Here is a 12,585-nt window from a genome sequence, read left to right on the forward strand (position 1 = left end):
AACCACATTTTCATTATCCACTCGTCAATTGAGGGACACTTAGGTTGCTTCCATCTCTTAGCTATTGTAAAAAGGACAGCAACAAACATGGATGTACACGTGTCTCTTTAATAGGATGAGTTCTTTGGGTATATGCCAAGGAGTGGTATAACTGGGTCAAATGGTAGGTTCATTTGTAGTTTTTTAAGACTTCTCCCCACTGCTTTCCAAAGTGATTGAACAAGTTTGCAGCCCCACCAGCAGTGGATGAGTGCTCCCCTTTCCCCACATCCTCTCCAACATTTGGTATCATTTGTTCTCTTGATCTTAGCCAGTCTGACTGGGCTAAGATGAAATCTTAAAGTGGTTTTAATTTGTATTTCCCTAATTATTAGTGATGTTGAACATCTTTTAAGATGTTTCATGGTCATCTTTACTTCGCTGAGAACTCTCTGTTGAACTCCTTAGCCCATCTTTAAATTGGGTTGCTTCTTGTCTTAATTCTCTGTTTTTTTGAGTTTGTTATGTATTCTGGATGTTAAACCTCTGTCGGATGTGTCGCTGGTGAAGATTTTCTCCAATTCTGTGGGTTTTCTGATCGGTTCCCTGGTTGCCTCCTTTGATGTCCAGAAGCTTTTTAGTTTAATGAGGTCCCATTTGTTAATTCTTGCCCCCTTGCCCACCCCTATATCTTGTAGGTTATTGCCAATGTTTTCTTCTAACAGTTTCAGAGTTTCAGGCTTCCCATTGAGGTCTTTGATCCATTTGGAGTCGATTTTTGTGCAGGGTGAAAGATAAGGGTTTAGTTTAATTCTTCTACAGGTGCAGATCCAGTTTTGCCAGCACCATTTGATGAATGTGCTGTCTTTCCTCCAATGAATATTCTTGGCCCCTTTGTCAAATATCAGGTGGCTGAAATTGCATGTATTCATATTTGGGTCTTCAATTTTGTTCCATTGATCTATGGGTCTATTTTTGTGCCAGTATCGTTTTTATGACTATAGCTCTGTAATACAGCTTAAAATCTGGTATAGTAATCCCCCCGGGCATTGCTCTTAGTGCTCAGGGTTGTTTTGGCTATCCGATGTCTTTTGTGCTTCCAGTTGAATCTTAGGATTTTTTTTTCCAACTCTGTGAAAAATGTGGGGATTTTGATTGGCATTGCATTGAATCTATAAATGACTTTTGGTAGGATGTTCATTTTCACAATATTAATTCTTCCAGTCCATGAGCATGGGAGGTCCTTCCATCTTCTGATGTCTTCGTCAATCTCTTTAATGATTTAAAATTTTCCTTGTAGAGCTCTTTAAGGTCTTTGGTCAGGTTTATTCCAAGATATTTTAGTGTTTTCTTTTTGCAGCTATTGTGAAGGGGAGTGTTTCCATGTGCTCTTTCTCTGATTGCTTGTTATCGGTATATAGAAAGGCTACAGACTTTTGTAGGTTAATTTTGTAACCTTCCACTTTTCTGAACTTGTTAATAATTTATAGGAGTGTTCTGGTGGAATTTTTGGCATCTCTTAGATATAATATCATCTACAAAAAAGGATAATTTAATCTCTTATTTTCCAATTATTACTTCTTTAATTTCCTGCTTTGCCTTATTGCTCTTGCAAGAGTTTCAAGCACTATGTTAAAGAGAAGTGGAGATAGTGCTTTGGTCCATTTTGTGTTGTTTTTCATGCAGGGTGAAATATAAAGTTCCAATTTCATTCTTTTGCAGGTGGAGACCCAGGTGTTTCTGGCACCTTTGTCAAATATCAGGTGGCTCAAATAGCGTGTACTCATTTTGGGTCTTCTATTTTCTTCCACTAGTTTACTCTACATGTCTATTTTTGTGGTAGTATAATAATGTTTTTATTACTATAGCTCTGTAATATATTCTGCAATCTTGTATGGTGACCCCTTAGCGTTCTTCGTTTTGTCCAAGATTGCTTTGGCTATTCGGGATCTTTCATGATTCTGCATGAATTTTAATATGATTTTTTTCTAGCTCTGTGAAGAATGTTGTGGATATTTTGATTGGCATTGCATTAAATCTATAGATTGCTTTTGTCAAATTCATCATTTTCACAATATTAATTCAATCCATGAGCATGGTAGGTCTTTCTATCTCCTAGTGTCCAATCCATGGCCATGGTAGGTCTTTCCATCTTGTAGTGTCTTCTTCTATCTCTTTCATTAAAGATACAAAAATTTTCATTGTAGAAATCTTTAGTGTCTTTCATTAGGTTTATTGTGATTTTTTTTTGAGGAATGGGAGGGTTTCCTTGAATGCTTTATCAGATTGCTTGTTTTGGGTATATAGAAAGAATTTTGTAAGTTCATTTTGTAACCTGCCACTTTACTGCAAGTATTAATCATTCTAATAGTTTTCTGATGGAATTTTTGGGACCTCTTATGTATAATATATGGTCTGCATATACTGATAATTTCACCTCTTCTTTTTCAGTTAAATTTCCTTTTCTTGTCTTATTGATCTTACAAGAGTTTCAAGCACTATATTGAAAATGAGTGGAGTTGGAGGACAGTCCTGTCTGGTTGCTAATTTTAATTGGAATGTTTTCAGTTTTAGTCCATGTAGAATGATGGGTTTGTTGTATATAACTTTAATTCTGTTGAGGTGTATTCTCTCAAGACCAATTCTTTCCAGGACTTTTAATGTGAATGCATGTTAAATTTTGCCAAAGGCTTTTTCTGAATATATTGAGATGACCATGTGATTTTTGTGTCTACGTCATTTATATGGTTTATTAATTTTTTGACTTATGTATATTGAACCATCCTTGCATCTCTGGAATAGAGTCAACTTGATCATGTTGGATGATCTTTTTCATGTGTGTTTGTATGCACTTTGTGAGTATTTTGTTGAGTATCTTTGCATCTATGTTAATTAAGATTATGGGCCTATAGTTTTCTTTTCTTGTTGAATCTTTTCCTGGTTTTGGTATTAGAGTAATACTGGCTTCATAGAAAGATTTTGGGAGTTCTCCCTCTGTTTCTATCTTTTGAATAATTTAAATAGTACTGGTTGTAGATCTTCTTTGTATGTGTGGTAGAATTCTGCTGTGAATACATCTTGGCCTGGGCTTTTTTTAGTCTGAAGGTCATGTATTACAGTTTCAATTCTGTTATTTCTTATGGGTTTTTAAGCAACTGATCTCTTTTTTATTTATCTTTGGTGGTGTCCATGACTTTAAAAATCATCCATTTCTTTTAGATTTTCAGATTTAATGCAGTATAGATTTTTAAGGTATTCCTTTACAATATACTGGATTTTTTCAGTGCCTGTTGTGATGTTTTCCCATTTATCAGTCATTTTGTTATTTTAGATTTGCTCTTTCTTTCTTTTGGTTAACTGGGCTAAGAGTCTGTTTATCTTGTTTAAATTTTCAAAGAACCAGCTCTTAGATTCATTGATTCTTTTGGTTTTGTTTCCTTTGTTTCTATTTCATTAATCTCTGCTCAGAGTTTTGTTACTTATTCTGGTCAACTAGGTTTGGAGTTGGTTTGTTCTTGCCTTTCCAGAGTCTTCAGTTGTACAGTTAATGCATTTACATATGATCTTTCTGATTTTTTAATATAGTCACTAAATGTTATAAACTTCCCTCTTAAGACTGATTTTAAAATGTCCCAGTGGTTTTGTTGTGTTGTATTCTAAATGAAATGTATTTTCATTTAGTTCCAGGAATATTTTTATTTCGTTCTTAATTTCTTCTTTGATCCATTCATCATTCAGGAGTCTACTGTTTATCTCCATGAGTTTATGTAGTTACTAGGGCTTCTTCTGCTGTTGATTATAAGCTGTATTGCACTGTGGTCTGATAGAATGCTTGGAATTTTTTAAGTTTCTTTGGATTTATTTTATTTATTTGTATTTGTGTCCCAGAATGTGGTCAATTTTAGAAAAACTTGAATAGACTGATATGTAGAAAGTGTAATCTTTGTTGCTTGGGTGGAATATTCTGTAGATATCTTTTAGGTCTATGTCATATAAGATGTCATTTAATTCAGACATCTCTGTTTATTCTTTATCCAGTTGACCTGTCTATTGAAAATAGTGGGGTACTGAAGTCACCTACTATTATTGAGTTGGGGTTAATTTGTGTTTTATAGTCCTGGAGTACTGTTTTATGAAATTGGGTGCACCAGAGTTTGGTGTATGTATGTTCCTGATTGCAATATCTTCTTGATTGTTTATTTGAGTAGAATGATGTGACCCTCTTTATCTCTTCTGATTAGCTTTAATTCAAAGTATATTTTGTCAGATATTATAATTGCAACACCAGCTTATTTCTTAGAGTCATTTGCATAGAATATTTTTTCCATCCTTTCACCCTAAGGTAGTGTCTATCCTTGAAGGTGCAATGATTTTCTTGAAGACAACAAAAAGATGGATAGTCTTTCTTGATACATTCTGTTAGCCTTTGTCTTTTGACAGGGAAGTTGATGTCACTGATATTTAGTGTTATTACTGAAAGATGTGTATTGGATGCTGTCATTTTAAATTCTTTTTGCTTTTAGCCCTATTTTGTGTTCCCTTATGCCTTTCTTTGTTTCCTTTCTGTAACCTCTTGGATACAATTATTCCTCTTTTCAGTCCTTTGTATTGCTTCGTGTATTTTCTGTAGGGCTGGTATGATGGACATGAATTCTTTGTCTATTTGTGTCATGGAAAATTTCCTATTCCCCTTCAGCTATTGTCATGTAGAAGATCCATTTAGAACTGGTTATACTTCGGTCCAGGCTCTTCTGGCTTTCATAGTTTTCATTGAAAAGTCAGCTTTAATTTTGATGGGTTTTCCTTTATATGTAACTTTTTTCTAGTAGCTTTCAGTACCTTCTCTTTGTTCTGTACATTTAATTTTTTTTAACTTTAAAAAAATTTATTGAGAATTTCATACATGCATATAAGGTGTTTTTACTATGATTTGCTGTGAGGTGTTTCTATTCTGGTCATGTCTAGCTAGTGTTCTGTTTGATTCTTGTATCTGTATAGGTAAGTCTTTCCTCAATTTAGGACAGTTTTCTTCTATAATTCTATTGAAGATCTGTTCAATGATATTAGCCTGAGATTCTTCTCCTTCCTACATGCTTATGATGTGTAGATTTAGCCTTTTCATGTTGTCTCTCATTTCCTGAGTATTCCAATCCTTTTTTAAAAAAAATTTACATAGTCTTTGCTTAAAGAGTCCAGATCTTCAACTTTGTCATCCATTCTTGATATTCTGTTTTCCCTTTCATTCATTCTACTTATGAAGTTTTCTTTTGTTGTTTCCATTTGGCTTATTGAATTTTTCATCTATCGCCTTTGTGAATTCAATTTTCAACTCCTGAATTGTTTCTGGTGTTTCAATAAGTTGCATATTTGTGTTTTCTTGGACTTCTATAAGAAGTTTATGTCTATCTTCTTTGAGTTCTTTGTGTTTTCTTTAGGTTCTTTGTTCATGTTTATGACTGTTCTTTTAAATTCTGTGTCCTGGGGTTCCTCAGGGTGGTTTTCATTGTACTACATTTCTGTAGGACTAGTGGATTTTGTTGGGGACATATTCTCTTGGTTTTGCATATTATTTGTGTTTATGCAATGTTGTTTTGACATATAGACATTCTTTGCTGGTTGTGTGTCCTGTAGGAATTTCTATTCTGACTTTGTTTAATTGAATTTTGGTTCTGTTTATATTGTTTATGTAGCTTGGTTGCTTTTTGATCAGAAATGAAAAATAAAAATAAATTGGTGTGTGTTTCACATTTTTGCAGGGTAGGAGGCTGGTCTGGGTAGTTGGTGGTACAAGGTCATAGGTAGGCTGGTCAGGGTAGTAGGAGGGCTGGGCTGTGTCAGGCAGATCAGGAGTCAGGGGAAGATACCTGAGAAGGGACTTAGCAAACTAAGGGGCTTTAGCTAGTCTGAGTTAGGAAGCTAGTCCAGAGATCTGAGGTAGAGGAACTGGAGTGAGCCTAGGTCCAAGGCTAGCAGAGGGCAGGATAGGGGTGGGGTAGATTGGAAATGTTGAAGCTGTAGAAGGATTGAATAGACACACAGTGGGCAGGATCTGACTGGAATATTGACTTCTTTTGTTGTTTGTATGTCTGACATGAAATTCTAGTCTGTCTTTGTTTAGTTGAAGTTTGGTTATCTTTACACTGATGTATCTTCATTGTTTGAATAATTAGTTGGCCTGTGCTTCAGGTTGTCCCTTTTGATTTTTTTTATTGGCAATACAAGATGAGGATGGGAATCCAGTAATTGGGTTCTGGCAGGCTAGTCAGGAGGTCTCAGGCAAGTAGATTAGGAATGGGGCATAGGGCCAATGCTGGGGTGGAGACAGCATGGGGAGGGTCTAACTGTCTAGGCAGAGCAGATGTGGGCCCTGAAGCAGGAGAATGGAGCTAGTCTGGGTGCAGGGATAATCAGGATGCTGTAGGTGGGGTCTGGGTTAGGAGGCTAGTTCAGAGGTCTGAGGGAAGAATAGCAGGAGCAGACTTAGTCCCCTGGCTGGAATGGGGACAGTGTGGGGAGAGGAAACGTAGTTGATCAGGGTGTGGGGGAATGAATCCACATTGGGTGGGGCTGGACTTACCAGGGGAGTCTGCAGGTTTTGGTCAGGATAACTAGGAAGGGGTCCTTAGGGTAAGGTGGTGGTCTGACAGTGTGGGGGGAGAGTCTTTGTAGCTAGGTAGAGTAAGTATGGGCCCTGAAGCAGGAGAATGGAGCTAGTCTGGATGTGAGGGGCGGGGGAGAGCATAATGGTCATTATTCAGATCTTTTTAGGTTACTATACTGTGGAGAGTTCATAGGTGTACCCTATCATGTCTAAAATACATTCACTTAGTAGCAGGCTCTTTGTTCCTCTTGCTCTTACAATCTTTCCATCTCCTCTTTCATGGTGTTCCCTGACTCTTAAATATAGTGGTTGAGGTGTAGTGGTCAGTTAGGGCTGGGCATCCCACAAATGCATTCATTTACAGGACTTTACAATATGACCTAGAAACCCTACACATAATTCAGTGGAAAAATGGATAGGGAAATTAAGCTGCAGCAATTTATATAGGTGGAGGATCATAAGACCACTAAAATGTGATGTGGCACAGCACTAACCTGTCCTCATTTCTGTAGGCCATGAATGTGCAAAGATGTATGAATTATATACTAAGAGACCAAATCTTTTTTTTCACACCAAAGTTAGAAAAAAGTAGTTAGTAAGAGTCTAATGTCATTTAATTGTTGTCCTATCTCAAAATATTTGTGTAGAGATCATATAACTTGAAGGATCTATAGTGTGCTATAAATTCCTTGTGAATGGATAGCTATGATAGATAGTATGCTGAAATTGTGAGACTTGTAGTAAAGAATTTATATGAAGCCATAATACTAGTAAAGATTAAAAATATTTAATCTAATTTCTTCCTTTTAAATACAGTGAGAAAAAAACTATTTGGAGAATTGCACTGTAGTCCCTGGATTGTATATTTAATGTTTGCTTTGTTTGGGGAGCAACAGAGCCCGGCTATTTTTATTTCGTTATGCCTTGTACTTATGTATACATATCATACTTTTGTTACAGATATGGTAGTTCAGAAAATCATCTCTAACATCATCTTGATTTAAAAAATGTTCAACCTAGAAAAATTGAAAAATACAGATTAGAAGGGAAGAAAATCATACAAAAATCTACCTTTTCTGTAGTCATCAGAAACAATACTTAGTGTACCAACAAGCCTATTATCAGCTGCTCTGTTCATTGCAAACAGATACCTGTAAACAACACTTATAACACAGACACAGCACTTCTATGCAGGTATTATCCCCAAACTGGAGTCTTGCATTTAAATACTTATTTTAGACTATCTTTTCATGTCTACATATGCTTACATTGTCACCCTTTTTTATTAAGTTCTTGACAGCTTCATGCATGTTTATAATGAATTCTGGTTACTCTCTATGGCCACTCTATGTTATCTCCTTCCTACTCTCCCAATCTTATCAACAGCCCTCTTCATCCATCCCTTCCCCAGATTCATGACTTCTGGTTTAATTTTGACACTTATTTAGTTTAACCAGGGCCATCGTTGTGATAGCTGGATTGGAACGACCTTTTGGAGCCCAGTGGGATCATTAGTAGTAAAAACAATAATATCTCCTCTCCCTGAATCTGTCAGTAGCAAATAGTTCAGCAGTGAAAGGTAGCCCCCTCCCCCAGTCCTTCCTCCATCCCAGCCTAGCTGTTCATAGGTCTGTACACATATGTATAGACCCAGTGCAGTCAATTGTAGTTGTTCAGAGTTCATGATTGCAGTTGCTGTGTAATGTTCAAAAGATGACATTTCTTAACCCTTCTCCCTATTTTGTAACCCTTACAATCTTTCTGCTCCATCTGCTGCAGTGACCCCTGAGCCTGGGAGAGGATATTGTAAATGTCTGAGGACTCAACCCTCACTTATTCTGAGAACCTATGCAGTCATAAATCTGCTTTCATCACAGCTCACTGGAAAGAGTTTTTCTGATTAAGGCAGAAAGGGGTAATTGCCCGAGTATAAATACATTTATTTAGAAAGTGGCTCAGTGCTGTGGTAATTTAGCTAAACAATAGATTTAAATTCTCCCTGTGTCCTATGATCCCCTCTACCATGTGTTTTTGAGTAGATTTATAGTACCAAGTAAAACGTGTCTCAAATCTAATCAGAGAGTGGTTGGTGAACCTCATAACTGTCATGTCACTATCTCACATAGGGACACATCTTGCATGGTAGGTTGGTATTATAGTCCACAGGGCTCAGAACTGGGTAAAACTGTTGATGCCTTTCTCCCCCAGCAGCCTAGATAGCACCTTGTGGCTTGATGGAAGTTAGCTGGCAGGGGAGAAGCTTCTACCTCACTTCCAGTTGATTACTTTATATCAGGAAACCAAGGTATGTAGTGTTTTTAGCAATAAGCACTTATCATTTAGTTCTAGTGGAAAATCAAGAGGAACACAAAAACTTATATTTCTGTGGGAGCCTTTGGGTCTCCCTGAGCAACAATTCAAAGGGATTATCTAACAGTGGTTCTGGAGTTGTTGTTTACGAACTCAAGTTTCAAGAATGAGCTTTTTCCTGTCATGCTATCTTCTTCCACTTTTTAAAAGTTTGGTTACAGTATTGTAGATTTGTAGATTTCTTTCTTTCTCTCGCTCTCTCTCTCTCTCTCTTTTTTTTTTTTTTTTGGTCTTTTTGAGACAGGATCTCCCCATAACTCCAGCTGACCTGGAACTTGCTATGTAGACCAGACTGGCCTTGAACCCTCAGAGCTCAGATTGCCTCTGCCTTCAGAGTGCTGGGATTAAAGGCATGTGCCACAATACCCAGGTACAGTATTGTAGATTTCTATATGAAACTTTCACATCCTCTTTGTTTGAGTTGATCTTCTGCCTATCTCTTTCTCTTCCCTATCCCCACACTCTCTCTACTTAACCTATTCCCCCTGCAATTCTCCCCTTCTCTAAGTTCACATTGCCAGCATGATGCTACAGTGGAACATTGTCATGGTAAAACGAAATATTATGATATCAAAACTCAGAACTGGGATGACAAAATGGAGCATAGCAATAGCACAATGCAGAATTCTGATGGCACAACAGTAATGGCATGGACAACTCTACAATAATGTGCCATAATGTATCACTATGTGGGCAAAACACGGCATTGTGATATCACAATGTAGCATTGTAATATAGAGGAGAATTGTGATGGTACAAAGGAGAACTGTGATGCCAAAATGCAAGATTGTGCTGGCAAAACAGAGCAGTGCAATGCCATAATAGAAAATAGTGATGGCACAAAGGAACTTTGCGATGATACAGTGCTGCCTTGTGTTGTGACTAGGGAGCGTTTTGATGCGACAGTGCACTATTGTGGTGGCAAAATGGAGTATTGTGAGGGAATAATGCAATATTGGGATGTCATAATTTAGCATTTTTATGTCACTATCAGCACTGGGATGGCACAAAGGAGTATTGTGATGTCACAGTGCAGCACCATGATGACACAATTGGGCAATATGATGGCACAACTTACCATAGTGAGGATACAATGCATCATTGTGATTATTCGATGTACAATTATGATGACACACTGGAGCACTGTGATGTCAAAATATAGCATTGTGATATCACAGAAATGCATTGTAATGAAACAATGGAATTTTGTATTTGCACAGTGCAACAGTTGCTGTCACAATGCAGCACAGTGATGGCACAATGTTACTGCGCGATGTCACAACTCTGTTGTGATGGCACAATGGAACAAAGTAATGACACAGTGGATCACATTCATAGAATAATTTAGCAATGATATCGCATCATGGAATGTTGTGATGACACTATGGAGCATATATTAAGCAAGATTATAAGGAAAGAGCATTGTGATGTCACAATACAAAAGAGTGATGTGTGATGTCTGTTACAATGCATGATTGTGATGAAAGAATTTAGTACTGTGATAGTAAAATGGATCATTATGATCTCACAATGTCACATTGCAATGTCACAATTTAGTATAGTGATGTCAGAATGCCCCACTATGATGGCAGAATTCAGCATTGTGATAATGCACTGATTCATTATGATGTCATAATGCAGCCTTTTGCTGTCACAGTGCCCCATTGTGATGGCACAATGTAGCCTTGTGATCCAATAATCCAGCATTGTCATGTCACTGCCCTAGTTTGCTTTCCTGTTGCTATGATAAAATGTTGACCAAAAACAACTTGGGGAGTATCAGTTTGTTTCTGATTTTAGGTCACAGTTCATCATTAAGGGAAGCTAGAGCAGAGCTTCACACAAGAACCTGGAAGCAGGAAATGAAACAGAGACCGTGAAAAATGCTGTTTACTGGCTTGCCACCTCTGGATTGCTAAGTTACCTTTCCTATACAACCCAGGCCCACAGCTTTGGGATGGCACCATCCATAGTAGGATGGGTCCTCCTACATCAATTAGCCATTAAAAATGAGCTATAGACATGCCCACAGGCCAATATGTTGGAAGCAATACTTAAGTTCCCTCTTTCCAGTTATCCCTAGTGTGTGTCAAGATGTCAAAAACTAACATAACACGTCAGTATTCACCATTGTGATAGCAAAATGCATCATTTTTTGGAAACTTAAACAACTGTGATTTCAAAATGGAGCATTGTGGTGGCACAATGGATTACGGAGATTACAAAATGGAACACTGTGATGGGCCAATGCAACATTGTGATGTCACAATGCAATATTGTTATGGCACATGGGAGTATTATTATGGGACAGTGGTTCATTGTGATGACATAATTCATCATTGGGATGATATAGTGGAACATTGTGATGGATAGTTCAGCATTGTGAGGGCACAATTAAAATTTTCATGTCATATGAAAAATCATGATACCGTAAAACAAAATCATGCTACTACAATGGAGCCTTGATGGCAAAAAGGAACATTGCCATCTCACAATGCTGCACTGTAATGTCACCATGCAGTATGTGATGGCATAATGAAACACTGGCATTTCACAATGGAAAAGTGTGATGGCACAATAGAGCATCCTGATCTGCTCTCCTGCCTATATTCATACATCCCCCTCACAATGGTCTTTCTAAATTTCTGGGCACTGCACTACAGGAACTTGAAGTTGCATACCCAAAATTATAGACTGAAAGCTAGGATTCACATATGAACGAGAACTTGAGTGTTCATCTTTCTATTTCATCCAGTATAATTTTTTCCCAGTACAATTCATTCCCTGAAAATTTCATAATTTCATTTTTCTCCACATCTGAATAAATTTCCATGGTGCATAAGTACCACATTTTCATCATCCATTCATTGTTTGATGAGCATCTAGGCTAATTCTATTTCCCAGGTACTGTGACCTGAGCAACTGTGAACATTGTTGAGGAAGTATCTCTGTAGTACAATATACAGTCTTTTGTGTACATGGGCAACAGTGGAATAGCTGGTTCGTACAGTAATTTTATTCCTAGGTTTTCAAGGACTTCCTACACTGATTTCTAGAGTGGCTTCAGTTTGTCCTCCCATTTACAGTGGATAACGGTTCCTCGCTCTCCCATCCTCAGCAGCATTTGTTGTAATTTGATTTACTGATGATAACCATTCTGATTAGGACCACATAGAAACTAAAAATAGGTTTATTTGCATTTTCCTGATGATGTCGAACAAGTTTTTTTTTCAGTAATTTTATTCCTAGGTTTTCAAGGACTTCCTACACTGATTTCTAGAGTGGCTTCAGTTTGTCCTCCCATTTACAGTGGATAACGGTTCCTCGCTCTCCCATCCTCAGCAGCATTTGTTGTAATTTGATTTACTGATGATAACCATTCTGATTGGGACCACATAGAAACTAAAAATAGGTTTATTTGCATTTTCCTGATGATGTCGAACAAGTTTTTTTTTAATTATTTATTTAATAAACATAATTAGAAGAAACATTTCATTACAACAGCATTGACACATTCCATAACAATTTCCAGAGATAAGATACATCTCTTTCAAAATTGGCTGTAAATTTTTAGGTTTACAGTTGAATTAATAGAGTTATACAATATTGAACTCAGTATAAACCCTATAAGACAT

The 12,585-nt window shown here is 37.1% G+C and overlaps 1 pseudogene; it reads left to right on the forward strand.

Moving 5' to 3' along the window:
• Nucleotides 1-9,729: 9,729 nt before the first annotated feature.
• LOC108490510 overlaps nt 9,730-12,585 on the forward strand; it is a 15,849-nt pseudogene continuing 12,993 nt past the window's right edge.

Source organism: Nannospalax galili, unplaced genomic scaffold, assembly GCF_000622305.1.
Source record: "Nannospalax galili isolate Female #2095 unplaced genomic scaffold, S.galili_v1.0 scaffold272, whole genome shotgun sequence".
NCBI classification, from domain to species: domain Eukaryota; kingdom Metazoa; phylum Chordata; class Mammalia; order Rodentia; family Spalacidae; genus Nannospalax; species Nannospalax galili.